This window comes from Sorex fumeus, unplaced genomic scaffold (genome assembly GCF_029834395.1).
Source record: "Sorex fumeus unplaced genomic scaffold, SorFum_2.1 ptg000026l, whole genome shotgun sequence".
NCBI classification, from domain to species: Eukaryota; Metazoa; Chordata; class Mammalia; order Eulipotyphla; family Soricidae; genus Sorex; species Sorex fumeus.
In genome coordinates, this window is record NW_026606083.1 from 11940526 (window position 1) to 11962201 (window position 21676).

General features: G+C 55.3%; 1 protein-coding gene across 7 annotated transcripts in view; it reads right to left on the reverse strand.

Annotated features, from left to right (window-relative positions):
• FRMD4A (FERM domain containing 4A) overlaps positions 1-21676 on the reverse strand; it is a 355455-nt gene that overhangs the window by 116287 nt on the left and 217492 nt on the right. The window contains exon 1 of one of the 7 annotated variants that reach the window (XM_056114616.1): positions 15954-16101. The exons of the other annotated variants lie outside the window; for them this stretch is intronic. The gene's annotated coding sequence lies outside the window, so the exon portion shown is untranslated. Of the gene's footprint in view, positions 1-15953; positions 16102-21676 lie in introns of those variants that run through there. 7 annotated transcript variants of the gene reach the window in all.

Sequence of the window (21676 nt, forward strand, 5' to 3'; positions counted from 1 at the left end):
TCCTATTGGACAGTGCTGGTCCCCGTCTCTTGGCCTTGAGTTCAAATCGTCCCTCAGCACCCCCCACCTCCAGCCCAGCCAAGACAGCCTCTCACAGAGGAAAGGTAAGCCCGCCGCACTCGGGCTGCGACGAAACCTTCTCTTCCAACCCCCAATGAATGAACCCCATTTCAATGTGTGTCTGATCTCCAGGTCTCTCACACACACTCACTTTGGGGGTGTCCTCTCCCCCTCGCTCCCACCAAATAATGTCTGTGCTCGGCTCGTGGTGTCTGCAAGGCAGCGCTGGAGGGGACACCTGAGTTGCTGGCCACATTCTCAGACATCTGGACAGGAGGGGAGGGTGCACGTGACTGCAAGCGACAGCTCTTGATGTTTAGACACCCCGGTGTTTCGCAATGAAAACTGAAACACAGTTCGTCGCCCCGGATGACCCTGTGTTTCTTCCATCTCCCAAGAGTGCGCTGTCCAGACCCTGCCATCACACCAGGGCCAGAGGAGGCATGGGGGAGGTCTGTGGCGAGGGACGGTCACTTGGCCAAGCAAACCCAGCTGGGCCCATCCACAGAAATCCACAGAACAATTTCAAATGATCGCCCCAGCGGGTTCTGTCCGGGAGAAATCAGTACTGCCCCTGAGCCACGGAAATCCTGTGCCTGGGACACTTTCTGAATAACAAGAGGAGTCAGATGTCAGAAGAAGCCAAGCCCTGGCCTCCTGAGCACAGACACTCCAGACTTCCGGTCCATACTCGTGGAGGCGGGGCCCCGGGGCTGAGGTGGGGGTCCTGAGGGGGTAGACACAGGATGGCAGCACCTCACTGCCTGCCCTCTGATCCCAGCCCTCTGGGGGGCCCCTGGGAGGAAATTCCAGAGGCGTGAGTACAACTTCCCAGTACAACGGACTGCCCTGCTCGAGCCTCACTCCAGGTCATCACAATGAGTTACAGCCCTTCCTCCCCTCGGCGTCCTGGACAATGAGGTCCAGGGACCTACTGAGGGCCGCACACGCCACTGGAGAGGTCGGAATCTCAGTCCTAACAGAGCTGTCACATCGGGGAGACAAATGAATGAATGGGGTCTATTCACAGCCATTCACGAAATCGGCCAGACAGGAAATCCACAGACGGAAAAGACTTGAGGCAACTTACCATGAGCTCAAAATAGTCATTCATCCCCCCTCTTCTGGGGCCGTGGAAGTCACAGAGATAGAGACGGTCATTATCATCCTATGGTGCGATACGGGATGGCAGATATAATATTTTATTCTGATAATGGGGCCCGGGGCAGGACATCTGTCCAGAATCCCCGACAGTGAGAGTTAGGGCCCTCAGCCCCATTCACATGTTTCTCTCTGCTTTTGTTCTCAAGCTCCTCCTGTTGGCCAGATCATGAGAAGTTCATGACAGGCAGAGGACACGCAGCATGGGATGCCGGACACAGAGGGAATGGCCTTGTGGACTGGGTTCATTCTGGCTTACGCCTGTCTGTGATCGGGGCCTCAGGAGGGCGGGGGGGGGGGGTGGAGGGGGTAACGGGCCACGGCATACAGGCTCGGGGCCATTGGGTTCACCTGTCACTTGAGTCGCCCAGATGAAAGCAGCCACGTGAGGGCGGCACCTCTGGAAGTGAACATGCGGGCAGTGCAGGAGGTGCAAAGGAGAGAGCCGACTGGCCCCGGAGAAGCTGGGCCGAGGCGTGGGGGCTCCTGGCTCGGCACAGTGCCATTCCCTCTCACACTGTAGGAAGGGGTGGGAGCAGCTTGCGCGGGGACCCTGTGTCCCCCCCCCCCCCCCCCCCGCAACAATCCATTTCTAGTCTCTCCAGTGGTGCTGCTGGACCAGGAAGCAGAAACTGCTACTCTGCAATGCAAGTTCAGAAAACACGAACCTAGATGGGACGGGAGCATGGCCAGGCGATTTGAGGTCCCCCACCCCAGCTCAGCGGTGAGCTCCTTCACTGACCATCGGGACAGGGTCTGGAGGACCAGCTCTGATATGGGCCCCGGGGAGAGCGGGACACTCGCCTGCAGAGGGCTGACCTCCGACGCGAAGGGCAGGAGCTAAGGGAGCGCGGGTCCTCATGGCAGGCTCAGGAGTCCACTCGGCACTCGGACGGGGACTGTCCTTTCAGCCACGCGTGCAAGCCCAGCTTCCTGTTCCCTGCAGGTGCCTGCATCATGTCTAGACCAGCCAGTGCCCCCCAAGAGATCAGCATGGCCAATGGTGGACAGAAGAAGTGGGGGAATGTGGGGCAGGGGCTCTCTCACCCGGGGACTGATCAATATTCGGGGGGGGGGGACGGGGGGGGAGGAGAATCAGAGCTGAAGACCAGGACGTAGGGCAGAAACAATGTGACAAGAAAGGGAGAGGGCATGGAATGTTCCAGACACATCAGCCATGCAAGACAGCGGGTATGTGTGGTGAGGAGCAGAGGCTAGAGAACACAGGCAGACACACAGAGATACACAAACACACACAGACACACACAGACAGGCACACGCATAGGCACACATTGCTTAGATCGAGAAGGAGAAACGAGAAGGGAACCAAATGGGCCGAGCCAGGTTGGCACTGCGAGAGACCAAGTGCCCCTGGAAGGTTGTTCCGGTCACTTTCATCCTAAGGGCATCGCTAGGTGGAGCATCAGGGCTGCAGGTACTTCCAGAAAACGCTGAGACAGAGGAGCTCCTATAAGACTCTGACAGCGCAGGGCAGGAGAGCAGGCAGGGACTTAGGGAAGTCGTGCCAGAGCCGAGGGGCAGTTCTGGTGCCAGGATACAGGGGTCGGCTCATTCCAGCTCGGTTCCCACGCCCAGAGGCAGCTCACAGCCTGACGACTGGAACTGCATCTGGAAAGCAGGACCATGAGGTGGGGAGCAGGGTCAGAGAAGAGGAGGCAGACGGGGAAAGATCTGGGCATCCAACCTTAGGGGGCATTGCTCAGTCCCCAGGCAAAGGCTCTCGCGGTGAGAACGCACCGTCTGTGCCAACATCCATGGGGCACTGGCTGCAGGGGACTAAGATGCTGGCACACCGGAGTGGGGACTCCGCTAACGACTGATGCGTCTGTGCTCCGGGTGCAGAGCACTTACCCAGCACGTGTGAGACGCTCGGTTCCCGCCAAAAACAAACCAGAAAGACAGAAACAGTTGAAGTGTGTGTAAGAGAAGAGAAAATTTGGCTTTACAATGAAAATCAGAGCGAGAAGGTGCTGGAAGGTGCTGGAAGACATGAGTTCAGGAGATGGAGAACTTGGAGGCAGGAACCAACCCACCCTCAAGGCAGGACAGGCTGCCACACCCATGACAATGGGGCAGGGACCTTGGAAGGTGATCGAAGGCCAGTGGAAGTGGGGCAGAGCTATGGGGGAAGACGTGGACTTGGGTGCATGGACCCAACTCCCCAGAACACGTTTATTCTCATAACTTGGGCCTGAACCCACAAGATTGGTTGAACAGGTCATTTCTCTTATTTTGTTTTTATATGGGGGCAGGAATGTGACCCTATTTCCAACCAGGGGTCACGTGTTTGCAGGAAAGACTCTGCTGAGGTTAAAATGCTACTAGGGGGCCCAGAGCAATAGTACAGCAGGGCGGACGCTTGCCTTGCACACGGCCGACCCAGGTTCGATCTCCGGCATCCCATATGGTACCCTGAGCACCGCCAGGAGTAATTCCTGAGTGCAGAGCCAGGAATAACCCCTGAGCATCACCGGGTTTGATCAAAATTAAATAAAATAAATATATTATTTTTAAAAAATAAAATTAAATGCTACTAGGTCTGTGGTACAGAGGCCAGGATTCCATGTGACTGAGCGCCTGGGATTCCCGCTCATTCGGTGAAGACCCTGGGACGCAGGAAGCTAGCTGCACAGCGGAGCTGAATGGGCACCCTCCGAAACAGGTCTGCACTGGCCTGTCTGTGGCCACATACCCCCACGTCCTGCCCGGGACGTGGCCATGCGCCCAGCAGGAAGGAGCAGAAGAATCCTGCCACTGACACGCAGGCTGGGAGTGGCCTCTCCTTCCCATGAATAGGAGTGTGGTGTGTCCTCTCTCTTGCCAGGGGGCTGGGGATAGGGGTGTGGGGCAGAGGCAGACCCCCCCTCACACTCCCGACACACACACATTCTTCACCATCTGCAAGCTGGAGTCCCCTCTTTGAGTCTTTGGGACATGGCCTCTGCGGAGTCATGAGCCTGAATCCAGGGGCACCCACAAAACGCCCTCTAGGCCTGGGGGACAAGCTCCAGTAACAGCCTCATGAGACCTGGGTCCCACAAGCAGTGTTTCCCAGGCCCACACCACAGACCCAAGCCACATGGAGGAGGGGGGCAGGGTGCTGCCTCAATCCGGAAGACCACCTGGTCCAGCAGGGTGGTCCCAGATGCAGGGGGAGGAAGCAGGCTTAGCCCCAACCCCCACAACCCTCACCGCCCACAATAAAAAGTTGCAGGAAGTGCTCCAAACCCAGCAAAGCAGCGGTGCTTACTTTAGGGGTGTTTTGACAGCTACCTTTGACATCTGTCCCGGGCAGGGGTCTGGGGCTGGAGGCTGCTGCTGCGGGGATGTTTACAGAACCAGTTTCTGGAAAAGACTGCAGAAGCCTGGCGGGCTGAGACTGAGCCCCCGGGGTTGCTGGCAGCCCCTCTCCGGCCATTCATCTTGTTCAGGGCAGGCTTTGGCCCTGGCCAGCTGCCCAGAACCACCACCGCCGGTTGCCTCCCCAGGACCCGCTCCTGAGCTCCCAATGCGGGAGGGGGGTCTCATGCTTCCCCAGACCCCGAAAAGACAGCGCTGGAGAAAGTCAGCGGCAGGAAATCCTGTCCCGTGAGCTAGAAGCTGCCCCCTGTGCAGCATTAGTAAGTGGTTACAGAAATAAAAGACGTTACGTTGTATCTCTTAGTCAAATCAAAGATTCTAATTGGACACAGAATGACTGCTCCCTGCTTTTGGCAGGAGGTAATTACTGTGTCGACTAGAGGGAAGGAGTGAAACGGAGCCTACTGTTTGGGCTGTTTCCATGGGAGAGGAAAGGGGGGGACGTGGGTGCTGGCAGCGGGGCATCCCGACTCTCTCTCCCGGTCTCACCAGCCCACGGGTGCCAGATACCTCCTCCGTGCCATGTCTGTGCCATGCCAGGAGACACCTATTTTATGTTTTTGGCTTTTTGGGTCACAACCGGTGATGCTCAGGGGTAACTCCTGGCTCAACACTCAGGAATCACTCCTGGCAGTGCTTGGGGGACCACATGGGGTGCCGGGGATAGAACCCTGGTTGGCCACATGCAAGGCTATCGCCCTCCCCAGTGTACTATCTGATGATGACACCTATACTTATTTTTAATTTTTTTTTATTGAATCACCGTGAGCTAGACTTACAAAGCTTTCATGTTTGAGTTTCAGTCATACAATGGCCGAATACCCATCCTTCCACCAGTACACATTTTCCACCATCAATGTTCCAAGTATCCCTCACCCCCCATCCCACCCCTCCCCCTGCCTCTATGGCAGACAGTTTCCCTCTTACTCTCACTCTCTACTTATGGGCATTATGGTTTGCAATACAGATACTGAGAGGCCATCATGTTTGGTTCTTTATCTACTTTCTGCTCACATCTCCCATCCCGAGTGACCCCTCCAACCATCACTGACTTAGTGACCCCTTCTCTATTCCAGCTGCCCTCTCCCCCAGGTTCATGAGGCAGGCTTCCAACTATGGAGCAATCTTCCTGGCCCTGTCTCTACTGTCCTTGGGTGTTAGTCTCATACTATGTGATTTTATATTCCACAAGTGAGTGCAGTTCTTCTATGTCTGTCCCTCTCTTTCTGATGCATTTCACTTAGCATGATACTCTCCATGACCATTCATTTATAAGCAAACTTCATGACTTCATTTTTCCTAACAGTTGTATAGTATTCCATTGTATAGATGTACCAAACCAGTACATCTTTAACCAGTTGTCTATTCTTGGGCACTCAGGTTGTTTCCAGATACTGGCTATTGTGAACAGTGCTGCAATGAGCATACAGGTGCAGATGATGACAACACCTATTCTTAACCCGATGCCTCCACGTTCCCCACCTTCTGACCAGCAATTTCACAGACCCACAGGAAATGCTCATGAATGGGTATGACTCTGCACACCAGCTAAGGGCTGGGGAGATACAGAAGCGGCACTGCAGGGTCCCTCAAGCACCACCAGGAGGGGCCCTAGTGACCCCAGCACCACCGGGCCTGGACACCGAACCTGGGGGAGCAGCGATGAGACTTGGCTGCAGCCCTGAGCACTGCCTGTGAGCCCCCAATCTGGGCTTAAACCACCCTGTCCGTGACATTTTGCTATAGAAGCTCAGACTGTGAAAGTGTGGGGGGAATAATGTACATGAAGAGGCTTAAGAAATGGCGGCTATGGGGCCTTTATTCCATGCTGAGGAGTGAGTGTGGGGAATGGGGTGTGGGGCTGAGAGGTGAAGTGGGGGTGAAGGGGAGGTAGAGGGGGTGAGTGTGTGTGCGCACACGGGTGTCTGAGGCACGTATGTCCATGAGTGCACTTGCACCCACATGCATGTGATATAGGCACATTTGTGTGTTTATGCATTTGCACGCATGTGTGTGCACATGTGTACATGTCTGCATGTGCACCCATGCACATATATGCAAAAAGGTAGTGAAGGGGTAAACGGTGCCAATGTGATCGTTTGTCAGTAAAGAGGGGCCATGAAACTGTGACCGTGGTGGCGGTAACTGAACCCCAAGAATCTGGGGAGATGACCCACGATGAGGGAAGTGGGAACGTGGGCTGGGGAAGCCACCAAGACTGGCAAAGAGGAGGCATGAGGGAGATGCAGGAGTGACCCTGGGACCAGGTTCCTGGCGCCCTGGGAGGAAGAATGGGAGATCCCCAGCCACAAGGACTCAACATTCACTCCCAGGGGAAGCTCAGTCCAGGCCCGGCGGTCAGTTCCGGAATGCTGAGTGAGGGTCCTCGAGGAAGCCAGGCAGGAGAAGTATCTGACAGGCAGTGTGGGGCAGGAAGGAGGCTGGTAGGAGGGCGGAGAGAGAGGACAGTGGGCAGGGTTCTTGCCTTGCATGTGGCCGGCTCAGGCTCGCTCCCTGTATGGTCCCCTGGGCAGAACCAGGAGCAAGCCCTGGGCATTGCCAGGTGTGACACCCCCACCCACCGCCTCCCCACCCAAAGAAGCTGGGCAGCTCTCCTAGCCACGCCTCCCACCTTTCTTACACACACACACACACACACACACACAAACACACATAGCCATATAGACAGCCATACACACACAGCCATACACACACAGCTATAAACACACAAACACACAGAGTCATACACACACAGCCATGCACACAGCCATATACACATAGCCACACAAACACAACCATACACGCACAGCCATGCACATACATATACACATACAGCCATACACACAACAGCCACACACATATACAAAGCCACACACACAACTATACACACAATACCCATACACACACGGGGCCATACAACACACATAGCCATACATACACAAACAAACACAGTCAGGCACACACAGCCATACACACAATAGTCATACACACACACATACAGAGCCATACACATGGGTGGGCCCATTTCACTTCCAATACCAACCCAGAAGTCACAGCACCCACAGACAGCTCTGCAGGGCCTTTGGGTGGGTTCTGTCTTGACCCTCAGAGAAGTATCAGTTCTACTGGCCAAGAGAGCCTGGTCATGTCCACAACAAAAGGCGGCGCCCGGGACTGTCCCGCTCCCAGAATCCGGGGACCTTTCCAAGCTGGGAGTGCTAGCGCACCCCTCGAAATAGAACAGGGTCGCTGCCAGCGAAGCCAACCGCCCTGGGGAGAATGAAAGGTTGGGCACACCAGACTGGAGTGGGTGACAGAAACCAGAGTCCCCACAACAAAGGCGGGAGGAACCACAAACAAATGTCGGCATGCAGTCCCTCCGGCAAATGACAGACTCACACCACCCATGTCAGCACAGCCAGCCTGGGAAGCCGCTTGAGGTTTCACCTAAAATACTCCCTGCCATGCCTGGGGCAACCCCTTCTGGAAAGACCGCCTGCTTGCACAGAGAACACTTGCACCCTGCGGTCTGCTGGGGCCTGTTTAACCTGCCTCTGAAGACGAACACTCTCACAGCCGATTGCTGAACACCTAAGAGGTTATTAAGTGCCTAAATCATTTTCAAGGAATATTATGCAAATTCGGTAGCTGATTTCTCATACCACCAGGGAACTCCTGTGGGATCTCCTGCTGTCTGATGGGTGCTAGGAGATCCAAGGTGCATCCTCAGGCATCCCGGGTACTTTAGGGTACTTTAGGCTTCAGGCTCATTTCCGACATTAAAGCCTCACATTAATTACCCAGGTGGAACACACTGCAACACACAGGAGTTGAACCTCTGCCTCCTTCCTGGTAGTGAACAGGCAAGACCCAAGGAACCGAGTGCCCTGAGTGGGGTTTTGAAAAAAGAACCACATTATCATTGACTGACAGAGCCTTGGCCATCCTGGCAAGTTCTTCGTGATAAAAGCCCTTAAGAGCTTTCTGATTAAAAAAAAAAAAACTGAAGAATTTTTAGAATTACAGGGTGATACGATCCATTAGTGTAGAGACAAAATCATTTTCTTTTCCTGCTCCTTCCCCTCCCCCACTTCACTGGGTTCATGTCTCCTGATGTCAGGAAAGACCTCTGGGCCTCTCTCAAAGCTCCGGTTTCTGGGGACTGGAGCAATAGCACAGTGGGTAGGGCGTTTGCCTTGCATGCGGCCGACCCGGGTTCAATTCCCAGCATCCCATATGGTCCCCTGAGCACCGCCAGGAGTAATTCCTGAGAGCATTAGCCAGGAGTAGCCCCTGTGCATGGCCAGGTGTGACCCAAAAACCAAAAAAAAAAAAAAGCTCTGGTCACAGGCCCCCAACCCCTTCCACACAAGCATCCCTGCATCTTAGCACGCATTTCCCATGCCCGGCAAGGGTAAGTTCCTACTTGATATCATGATCAGTTCTTGGAAACTTTGCCTTTAATTTACAGAATCGGTACGAACAATCTGACCCGCAGCTGGCTTCTAGGAGCAAGGTGCTTTTGTCATTTTTTAATTAATTTATTTTTTTATGGGCTGGAGCGATAGCACAGCAGGTAGGGCATTTGCCTTGCATGCAGCCGACCCAGGTTTGATTCCTCCGCCCCTCTCAGAGAGCCTGGCAAGTTACCAAGAGTATCTCACCCACACAGCAAAGCCTGGCAAGCTACCTGTGACATATTTGATATGCCAAAAACAGTAACAACAAGTTTCATAATTTGTTGTGAGACATTACTGGTGCCCTCTAGAGCAAATTGATGAACAATGGGATGACGGTGCTACAACAGTGTTACAGTGCTAATTTTTTGCAACACTGTGGAACAAACTCTAGTCTTCCATATGCAAGGCACCTGCTCGACCGCTGAGTTACAACCCTGGCACCAAGAACTAAGTTCTACTGGCTTATTTCCCATGCCAAACACACCACCAAGCTTCTCAGGGATGACCCCGCACGCTTCCAGTGGCTGCACTCATTTGGGTTACAGCATTCATTCATTCATTCATTCTCCAGCCCAACTGATCCTGAGTGACTGGAGCATTTCCCCTTAGCATATGGGGTTATCAGGCTCCCTCCCAACACGGGTCAGGTGAAACCACCCTCTCATGGTAGATCTCATCACCAGTTGTGGCCAAATAGTGACAGGCCAGCTGGGACAACTGAGACATGGGTGAAGTCCCTCGTCATACGCAGTTTTAGGGTGTGGGAGAAGGTTGAATCCCTGAAGAAACCCCAGAGACATGGGGCAGGAAATCTACTTTTTTTCCCCCCTCCTCAACATTTTAACCAGCCACCCAGGTAGAACCTGGTTTGTGTGGAGCAGATGGGCTGTTGTTCCCCTCATGCTATTGTCTCTTTCCAAAATCCATTCTGGACCATCGGTAGGAAGCGCCAGGTACTTCAAAGGGAGCCCCACCTCTCCCAACCATCTCACACCCTTTGTGTTCTCAGTCTTGTGCAGTTGGCAGGGGAAGCCCTCATCAGAGTAAAAAACACCAATATCCACGGCCAGAGAAAACGAACTAGGAGGACTAGTCAATGGTTGGAATCAACCACAACAGTGTGTGGGGCTGAGGGTAGGTAAGACAGAGAAGGGAAGGGACCAGTATGACAATAACAGCTGGAAATGATCACGCTGGAAAGGAACTGAGGGTTAAAAGTAGGTAAAGGGATATACCGGATGGATAACCTTTCAGTAACAATGCCCAAAAGAGGGGAGGGAGGGGGGGAGGGAGGGAGGGAGAAAAAGAGAGAGAGAGAGAGAGAGAGAGAGAGAGAGAGAGAGAAGCTCCTTCCATAGAGGCAGTCTGCAGGCGAGAGGTGGGGTGGGGGTTGATGGGAGGGAAACTGGGGACACTGGTGCTGGGAAATGTGCACTGGGGGGAAATCATGAACAGCTTTGTAAGAGTCTATATCCTATAGTGATTCAATAATAAAATCTTTTTTAAAAACACCAGGATAACCTTCTAAAGCATTCTAGAAGTTTTCCCCTTTTCCCCCCCGTCTATTATTATCTCCAAGTTTCTTCCACGTAACTATTTTTTGGGGGGAGGGGTCCACACCCGGCTCTGCGCTCAGGCATCACTCCTGATGGGGCTCAGGGGACCCTATGGGATGCCAAGGAGCGAGCCCGCAAGCGAGCTGCGTAAGGCAAGGCCCTCCCCGCTGTACATGCTGTACTATGCTCCAGTCCCCCTCCCATGTGACTTTTCTTGTAAATAAGACAGCTGAGACGTTTACGGGGGAGGCCAGGATTCACCCAGGGCTTCCCAGTGAGTGAGTGACAGCGCCAGGAACCAACCCCGCGCCAGAGGAGGCGGGACCACGTGGTATCGCGGAAGTCCGGACCAGATGGCAGGAGACCCGGCTAAGGCTCAGACAGAGACAGGACATCTGCACACATCTCCCCCTTTGCAAGGAAAAAAAAAAAGGCCTTGTTCGCTGCTAAAACTCCAACAACCTGACACGCTGCATTCGAGGACTCCTGTCTGGGGGTGCCAAGCGCACACGTGCACAGCCTGCGCCCGCGTTCCTGCCACTAGGCCCTGCTGTATTCGAAGTCTGGGCGCTCCTGCCAAGACCTGCAGGCTACATCTTTGCTACTGGTCACTCTGCACTTACTCTGTTACAAAACACTCAACCGTCCCAATAAAAGGGGATTGAGAGCGCAGAACACTGCCCTCCATTGTGCTCGCGCAGGGCTGGCTCTCGTCCTGCCACCCTCCTCTCGGCCCTTGCTCCTGTGCTCTCTCTCTCCCTCTCTCCCTCTGACATGAATATCTGATCCGCATGGTGGTAGCCAGCTGGGGGGGAGGGGGATGGACAAGCTGGGATGAGCCCCCCAGTTTGTCGGTGTCTCCCCCACCTCCCCCCACCCTACTAGCTGTGTCCCAGTTCGTTGTATCTCTCCATTTGCTCACAGGCCTGCGGCGGGGGCATAATTGTGCATTTTATGGTTATGAATGGCACGGCCTGGCAACTCACCGGCAATTATTTCCATTCGCTGTCACGCATTATCAATCGAATTCCCCATTACACGCCAGTTTTCACACGCATTCCTCATCCAGCAGGGACAAAGGCAAAGGAGGACAGCATGGTCAGGAGAGCTGACCCGGGAGAAGGGGCGTCAGGGAGGGGCAGCTCCAGGTTGGGGGGGAAGTGGTGGTCTAGGGGTTGGTGAAGATTCGGCATTGCGACCAAGACTCCTTAGCCCTGAGGGGCACCGGGCATGTCCAAGTGGGAAGGAAGACCCTCCGACCATCTGGACTAAGAGAAGGCGACATGGTACTGTATTGGCCTGGACTTTGCAGGTCTCCGGCGCTGCCAGGATATATCAGTGTCTGAAGGGCGAGTTGATGGGCTCCATGATTTCCTTATTAAACAGGGTGCAGTGACTACACATGATGAGCAGAGCTAAGTGCAGTGTGGAGTGAACAGAAGGATGGACTAATTCTGGACTGGCAAAGATGGCAACTAAGAGAGTAGCTGGGCAGCCAAGCATACAGCAAAACATTGGAAGAGAAGGGCCAGCTTGAACAAACAGCCTTGACTAAGATCTCGCATTGCATCACTGAATGGCTGAGCCCCTAGAAGACCAGCAACCACCCAGATGCCCAAGATCTGGCTTCTGACCCAGCTAACTCCTCCTGCTCCTCCTTGGACATAGCGTTAGCCCGAACATCTGCAGAGCAGTGACCAATCTGCTTCCACCCGAGGCTCCCAACTTGTTTTTCCCTGGGCCATTTGGAGGACAGCAGGCCACAGAACTCACTGCAAGTGTCCGTGTAATAATCACAGTGTGGATTATCCCTTCAAAGACAGAAATGTTTTCCTGGGGCAGGTGGGTTGGGCGAGCGATAGATTTATCTAACTTCTAGGATTCCATGAAGGACTGAACACACACACACACACACACACACACACACACACACACACACACACTCTCATTAGCACCCCAAATAAGCGTGAGTGTGATTCATGAAACAGGAGTGCCAGCTCAGAGCTTCTGAGAAAGTTAGGGACCGCCACAGAGGACAGGGCTGCCTGAAACAAAAGGGTGTGTCTGAACCCACAGGGGCATGGAAGAATCTTGCCTGCCAGGTCAGGGAGGAGAGGACAGCGGTGGGTTCCAAGGCAGCTCTTCTCCTTCCATGGCATTTCAGCACAGGAGGAACAGGGAAGCCTGAGATGGCTGAAGTGAAGTGGCTGGTTGGGAGACCAGGGTGGGGTGGGCAGTGCATGACAGGGGAAGGCCCTGAGGCTGTGCCCAAGGCACCAGAATCCTTGGCACATCCTGTCCCATCTACCCCTCCCTTAGCCCCATGGAGAAGAGAGTTTTGGGATTTACAAATTTATCTTCAGTTTTGGGTTTTGGATTTGGTGGCACTGGTAGGTGTGGGGTAACACTTTACAGCATAGGTTCAGAAATCTCCTTCGAGTGAGGGTCCAGAGCGATCTTATAGGGGATAGAGTGGTAGCCTTGCATACGGCTGGCCTGGGTTCAATCCTTGGCACTCGTAGGGTCCCCCACGCACCGCCAGGAGTAATTCCTGAGTATGGAGCCAGAAGTAACCCCTGAGCATCACTGACTGTGCCACCTCCCCCCCCCCCCCACTTCAATCACCTTTAAGTGAGACACTAGCCTTTTTAATTTTTTTCTTGCAATTCCTAGACCTAAGTAGATAATTCCGGACCCCAGTTTTACTGAACCCACGAGGAGATCACAAAGATTTATCTACACAGCCCCAAGGGGAACTTTTTGTATCACATGATTGGAAATAACCCTCCAGCTATTTAACTGTGAGCATGCTTACTCCTCATTTTGACTTTTTAAACTAGAAATTCTCTAGAAGCTAGGTATTTACATATACAAAAATTACCTAAGCAATTTTGAGTGCTTCAGATTGGAAAGTGGCCCATCCTACTTTGCTTCAATGTATCAATGCTGCCACTTGTCTGAATATCTGGTGTGTGAACAGAATGAAGACATTCACTCAGGTGCAGGCAGGTACACACACACACACACACACACACACACACATACACACACACACGCACACACACACACACAGACACAGCTGCTTGAACAAAGTGAGCACCAAAGAGGTAATACAGAGATGCCCCACACTGAGAACAAACATGAGAGTTTCAGTCGATGGGCCCCATTGACAGATATCGACATGGTACTCCCAGCACTTCCTGCCCTCTCTCTCCCATTGGGGTCTGTTTTCTGCACAGGCTGGTTACATCACATGTCCCAGAACCGTTTCCCAGAGTCTGGAGCCCAGCAGACTCCTACTTGGCTGCTTCCCCTTTGACCTTGGCCTGGAATTTTGCTGTGATTATCAGTCCCGGCTCTGGCCACATCTGGGACTCGGTTCTCACGGATTATGAAATCGGCGACTCACTGAGCCTCGAGGGGTCTCAGTTTCCCAACAACAAGATCACGCTAATGGCACCAGCCACCTGCCCCACTGTCAGGGGACTTGGCAATGGTGTCTGAGACGACAAAGGGGCCTAAGGCCATCAATAACAAGCCTTATTAATGAAATTAGCTCAAGACAAGTGCCAAGAAGGAGCCAAAGCGGCCGCAGACCACAATGAACCAGGAACAAAAGGGGGTGCAAGGATGTTCTGGTCACTCCCTTCTACTGGTGCGAAACTTCCCCTTCGGTCCGAGAAGGGTTTGCTGTTGATGTTTTCTGAGAGCTTCCTCCTACCCACCCCACTCTGCCCATCAGGCTTGGCTTCTTGCTGAGAGATCAGAGGCTACACTCGCTGACAACATAACACTGACCCCAACAGAGCTGCTCGTGCCTGAGCTGACTGCCAGGCCAACTCAAGTTCTATGCCTCCAGCATCTCTCTTGGCCCCTTCCAAGCCCTCATTCCCAGTAGCATGCCGGAATCCCAGATTTCATTCCCTACAGCATGGGGCTCCCCTTGCCCCACCTCTCCAGGCAAGGGCCACTTTGAGAGCCAACAGCTGCAGGATGGACTTTCTACTGGGCCTCTCTGTTTGCTTCTTCCACTTGGATCTGGGTGCAAACCCAGGGAGCAGTGCTTGGGGTGAGCCCCTGACCGGAAACAAAGCAATGGAAGAGGTCCAGCTCTCCACCCCCACGAAAACCCCCACAGGGTGCCCCACTTCAAAAGAAAAAAAATCCGGCTCCGGTAGCACTCCCTCCGTGGGGTGGTGAATCCCAGGGTGCAAACCAGAGGTTCCCTACCGACTCCTGGGTGCTTTCCAAGCGGCCAAACACACTTTTAGACAAGGACAAGCCACGGGAGAGGCCATACCAGCAGACGCTGCAAAAAATCACGGCCAGGGAAACGCAGAGCCTTGCCGCCTGGAAATCTCCCAGCCTGGGACCACCCGGCCAGTGGAGCGGCCGCTCCGCGCCTCAGAGCGGAGAAAGCAAGTCTGCATCCTTAGAGGGGTTCTCGGGGTCCCCCTGCATGTGGAGCCCGGGGCGGGGATTCCTAGCCAGGGCCGGGATCTTCCATTCAGAGGGGAGCGCGCCTCACCCATCCGCCCATCCGCGCCGGCCCCAGCCAGCTGCGCTTCCGGGGGCCCGAGAGGGGCGCTGGCACGGCCGCCTCCCGCGGAACCCGGGTGCCCATCGGGAAGGCAGCCGCGGGGCTATTCTTAGCACGGCCGTGCCTTGGAAATCCCGCAGAATTTGCTTGAATCCGCCGGGCCGTTCACCCCGCTCGACACGGGAGTGGAAAAAGGCGCCGAGTTCCTACGGCACCACTGGGGCCGGCCCACGCGGCTGAGCGTACCCGCGGCTCAGGGGGACCCGCGCGGGCAGCTGCTTGCCGCCTGGGCGCACCCCGAGCTACAGGGGACTGCGGAGGGGGTCTCCAGCATCCCCCTCCCCAAAGCCCCCTTCCCCGCCTGAAACTTGCTGCAGCCGTGTGGCAGGGACGCGGGCAGGTCCGTATCAGCTGGGCTGCTGAGGGCCTCCCGCACCCAAGGACCAGCTCCCCTGTCACTGCCCTCAAAACGCGCCTTATTGCTAGGTTCGGTACGGGAAAGATTCCAGCACGGTTCCGCCCCCCAGCAATGCCTCTCCTTCCTCCCGGGGTAAATTCCGAAAAGGAGGTGGCGGGGAACAGAGGACACGCCGCACGTGTGTGTGTGTGTGTGTGTGTGTGTGTGTGTGTGTGTGTGTGTGTGTAAGGGGGTGGGGTGCACGCAAAAAAAGGGGGTGCCATCGGGTCCCCGGGAAAGGCGGCCGCAGCCCAGAAGTGTCACGCGCGCCCGTGCCCGGCCACATGGCCCCCCGCGCGCCGCCCGGGCCCCGCGGCCCGGGAACAAAGAGCCGGTACCTTTCAGTGGTGGCGCAGCTGCCCCGGGGGCCGCGCAAGTTCAGGGTCGCAGCGGCCGATCCGCCGGAACGGGCGTCCCATCCGCGCCGGCTGCGCAGGCCCGCGGCCTAGCAGGAGGCATCCGCGCCGGGCGCCGCCTCCGCCGCCTGCCCGCCCGCCCGCCCGCAGCCGCCCCGCGCCCGGGCGCCCCGCCCGCCCCCGGCCGCACAGTGCGGGGCGCCCCGCCCGCGCGCCCCACGCGCGCCTCGGCCCCGCGCGCCCCTGAGCGCCCGCCCCGCGCTCACGGCCCCGCACCAGACCCCGCCCTCCGAGAGTGGGGCTCCCTGCGATCGGGACAAAGTTAGGTCCCGGGGGCGGGGACTGGGAGGTGGAGGGGGGGGGGCTTCTCCCAACGGAGGGACCCCCCGCGCGCAGCCCCAATGCACCTTCTTCTCTTCCCCGCGGGCTGGCCGCGCCCGCGCGGGTCGCGCGATCCGGTCCCGGCTCTCCTTGAATTTTAATCTCCCCGCAACTCTTTGCAAATGGAAGTTCCTGCCAGATAACCCTCCTCGCGGGGCTATTGTTAGGGGATCGCAACAATGCAACAATGACGGGGGTGTGGGTGGGGGGAAGGAGGCTTCGTTTCCAGGGCCTCGGTGGGGGGAGGCCAGACGGCCAGCACGGTCCGGTTCCCCCAAACAGAAACAAAGTGGAAGACATCCCGCCTGGAACCCAGCTCAGCCTGCTTGGGGTGTCTCCAGGTGCTCTGTTTGTGCCCCCAGACACGCCCCAGTCTCCCCTGTGAAGTGTCAAAACACGGTTGATTAGCCGGGGAAGCAGACAGGAGCGCGCAGTGCTGGGAAGCCAGCCCCAGCGCCCATAGGTGGCCTGGTGGAAGCCCCGCAAGGAGGACATTGCCAGGGCCAGCAGGAAGCCAGCACTTACCAACTTTGTTTGCATGGAAAGAAATACCAGAATATCAGAAATACCGCATCTTCAACGTTTCACACACACACAGATTGTGTGTTCTTGTTTTTTTGTCCCCTCCCCACTCCCCCCCTCATAAAGATCCCTGGAGAATATTCTGAACAGTTTAAGAGGGGTTCACAAACCCCTCTTAAGAGGAGTGCAACATCTGGGCTAAGGACGTTTAGAGGAGTGCAACATCTGGGCTAAGGACGTAACCCAACTGATGGCAAAGTACCACAGGCCTTGATGATCCCAATCTGAACAATGGGAAACCACTGTTTGGCTGGGGGCACAGTTCTGTACCACTGGGACCCTTGAGGGCTGCTCTGAGTCAAGCCCACTTCTTTCATTAGACTATTGTAACCCCAACACGCACACTTAGAGGCGTCTTTCACCGCCTTCCTTACAGTCCAGTTATCACCAAGCCTGGCCTTCTGGAGGACTCTGGAAAGTGCTTTGGGGGTGTCCCAGCATTTCCAGGGTGAGTCCTCTGTCTGCACCAGCGCCCCCAGAATGAGGCTCCCTCCCCTCAAATACATTCTGGACACTGGCTGGAACTCTCCTTAAAACTCAGAGTGGCTCCTCCACCCACTCCTGACCCTATGGGCTGACATCTGCTGGGGCCAGAAGGTCCCGAGCACTGTGCCTGGAGCATCATGCCTGACTGACTTCTCTCTCCACCTCATCTTCGCCCATCTCCAACACCATCTTGTTGGTGGCCTGGTGAACCCATCCCCACCCCGACCTCTCTCCTAACCTCCTCCTAACAGACAGGGAAGGGGTGTTACTGTTGGGTTGGGTTGGGGGGCACACCCTGCAGTGCTCAGGGCTTACTCCTGGCTCTGTGCTCAAGGATCACTTTGGGCAAGGTTCAGGGCATCATTTGTCATGGCACGGTTCAAGTGCCTTCCCCGCTGTACTATCTCTCTGGCCCCCAGACCATGGAGTGTCTCTGCCTCGAGACTGTCACTCTGTCCTGAGAATGCCAGTGCACCCCACTGCCCTTCCCTTCACCACCACACCCCTCCCCCCGTCCCTGAATCTGATACTCTAGCCCAGGTGCTCCTCCTCAGCCAGCCCTTGGTCCTCCTCACAGATTCCCGCCCACCCACCTCCTTCCCTGATCACTACCACTAGCATTGCCCCAGGGTACTCTGCCTCTGTACCCCGTTCCCCAAACCATGGCAGGCACTCAGCACAAAGGGCACAAAACAGACTTCCTGCGTGGCCTGCTCCTTGCCGCGGCTGTTCACCTAGCTCTGCACTCTGGGCCAAGACTCCCACCCTCCCTGGGCCTCGGTATTCCCAGCAGAGAAATGGGAAAGGTAATGCCTGCTCAGAGGGCTGTGGTGAGGAGTGACTGTATCAGTGTGTGGGATGTAGCCAGGGTACACGCTAGTGTGTATGTGTGTGTGTGTGTGTGTGTGTGTGTGTGTGTGTGTGTGTGTACGTGCGCATGGCATTCTGGGTAGAGGGTGGACAGGGACTGGAGGTGGAGGGCCTGAGGACATGGTGAAGCTCAGGCCCTGCTGTCCTGGCGATTCCCTGGCCGCCTCAGTGGTACTCAGAGGACCATGTGGCACCAGGGAGAAAACCAGGATTGGCCAGAAGCAAAGCATCTCCATGCCTTCTGTGCTGTCTCTCTGGCCCTGGTTTATTCTTCCCATATCCCTGTGGCCAAGGCTGGTATCTGCCCCCCACCCCCAGACTCGGGGGCCATTTTGTTCCTGCTGTGTTTGGGGTTAAGACTGAGACTGGGAGGAACAGAAAAACCTGACTTGAAAACTGGAAGTACCTGGTGAGAAAACCAGGCCAGAGTCCAAGCTGAGGGAGGAGATGGAGTGGGAACAGCAAGGGCCCCGAGTTCGAAAAGGTTGCAGCAAGCGTCTACACTGTTTCATGTGGGTGACCCCGTGCGGAGAGAGGACATGCCAGCCTGTGTTTACAATGGCCTGTTTTCCCAAGAGCACCCAATCCCTCTGCACCCATGCCTCTGTATGCCTCAAAAACCTGGCTCCACGGAGAATGGCTTCCTCTACTGAAAGAAACAGTGCAGAACACCCAGGGTAAAAGAACACAGCGTGTTTCCATTCGTCTGTGAAACAAATCTAACTGGACAAAGGAACATAAGGGGGCGGGGGAGGGGGAATGCATGGCGGGGGGGGGGGGCGGTCGGGCAGCCTACTGCATCTACAGTCGTTAGCACAGAACCACCAGCTGGGCTGCGTATGGCGGGAGGTTGACCGCCACCCCCCTGAGTCCAGCCTGGAGACTCCCCGAAAGAAATAAGCCCCGAGGGGCCAGGGATGTGGCTCAGACACTGAGTGTGAGCCTCACGTGTGTGAGAACCCCAGAAACTGCAAATAACGGCAGTAATGATCAGTTTTGTTAAACGAGCCTCGTGTTCTTGGGCATCAAGCATCTCAGCGGAACTTAATCACTACTATCATTATGGTTTGGGGGCCATACCGAGCAGCGCTCAGAGCTTCCTCCTGGCTCTGTGCTCAGGGATCACTCCTGGGGATGCTTGGGGGACCATCTGGGATGCCAGGGGTTGAACCCAGGTTGGCCACGTGCAAGGCAAGTAAGGGCCCTCCCCACTGTCCGATCGCTCTGGCCCTCCAGCCAGATTTTAAAGCTCAGGAAAGACCCCGCTGGGGCAATGTCAAGGTTAAAATGCTTGAGCAGCTTTAAGTGAACCCTGTTATATTTTCATACCCAGGCCTTTTGGCTCTTTACTCCCAGGTCAATTAAAGAGCAGCGTGGAGCCGCTTTGATCCGAAGGAAAGAATTCCATCTCTTCTTGAGCTCTGACAACGGGGCGTCAAACCCTGGTCCCCAGGGTACATGAGCCAAGTACCTCAGCGCTGTAATTTAGCTCCTTACTGTTTTTTTTTCCCTAATAGCAAGGCCATTTACTTTTCTTCTTCTTTTTTTTTTTTTACACACCGGTGTTTTATGCTCTTATGATGTTTTTACTGCATTTGATGACTGCTCATTGTCGTTTTCTGGCCAGTAGTCGTTCAGACTGCCTCCACTCAGGGCAACCAAAAATGCAGGGCGAGTGTTTCCCAAACACGTACATGAATCAATCCACACATCGGAAGCTAATGAATGTCATCCAGAACCCCGAGGGTGGCTGCATTTTAGTACGATCCTGGGGTGAAGCTGGCCAACTAGAGGCCATTGAGCTCCGGGGCCCATTTCCGTGTATTGACTCAAAATAGAAATTAAGAAGAACCGTTAACCTGGAACCGACGCCCAACACTGATTTGAGGCTTTACCTCCAATACGCGGCTTAATCTTCTCAACAGCCTGAAGAGGTTGGCTTGTTACTAACCTCTGCTTGAGTGGGATATTCAGGCACACGGAGCATTCGAACCCACCTGAGGTGCTGCTTGGTACATCGGGGACAGCCTCGCTAGAGTTGGGAGTGGGAATCCCAGCCCTTTCTCCTTCCATCTTCGACCTGGCATCTATCAGCTGCTGCCCACCCACTCAGCTATCCCGGGCCTGTTGCCTCTTTGCAGAATGGACTTAGGACAGAAATATTAAGGAAACAAAAGAGGAGAAATTTCTAGCCTAGGTTCTTGGTTTTCTTTTCCTTCTTTCCAATTTCCACTTCTGCCCATGTGAAGGCAGACATGCAGATGATATGTTAGAAGGATGTGTTGACACGATAAGTCAACCATTGGGGGAGGAAGAGCTCCTGAGTTTCAGAGAACTGAGCGTGATGCGAGGCGCCGAGGGGAGGTGGAAGCTGTCCCCCTGTGACAGTTTGTAAGTGCTCCTCACTGTGGCCACCCGATCAGACCCACTCCACATACCAATGGCAAGGAAGCGCCTTATGACCTGGCTTCTGGAGCAGGAGCTCAAGGCGCGGGCTGACTGGCCCAGCAGGAGACTGCGGGGGATGAGAGTGAGCTCAGGAATGGCCAGGCAGGAGGATGTACCGCCTGGCAAGGTCTGTACAAGGGGGTCTGGAAACCCCTGCCCAGGAGGGGCCACCCAGGAAAGGGTCTACAGGAAGGAAGGGGCATGGGGCTGGGCTCCCAGGCACTGGCTTAAGGGCCTCCGAGTGAGGTCAGTGCCAAGATGACCTGGGAGGCTGTCACTGCAGACACCGCTAGAGTTTCTGACTCCTTGGTCTGAATTAGTGCAGCTCCTTCCCTCACAGGATCCCTGGCCGGGGAAGGCTGCTGTGCAATCTCTTTGGCCTTTGCTTCAGTTCTTCAGTGATGCTGCAAGGTGCCCAGGCTCCAAGTTAGCCCCAGGGCCTTGGCATGTCCCGCTGAGCCCGGACAGCTGTGGAAGCCAAGCCCTCACCTTCTCCCGGCCTCTGTTCAAATGCCACCTCCTTAATGACTCTTTTCTCAGGCCCCGGTTTGTTTTTCCATAGAAAGGGATGGAAGGAAAGCAAACTTGCTCTTTCCAGGACCCGGCACTCACACTCAGTGCTCTGAGCACCTCAAACCACAGTGCTCTGCCACAGTCTTCCTTACAGAGCCAGCTCTCCGCCCCCTCCAGCTCCACCTCTTCCCCTACCCAGTCGGTTCCAACAGAAAACACAGTTTGTTTACTTTAGTGCCACTTCACCCCTGCTGCCTGCAGAGAGCAGGGGCCAATGAGCCGGCAACAGTCCCTGGCACTTATTAAACATCCAAGCAAGTGCTCCTGGCAGAGATAAACACAAAGAGCCAACAAACCGCCGTGGATGTAGACAGGGGACTTGAGAACTGAATTCTGTCAGGAACTCTCCTATCAAGTCCCTCTGT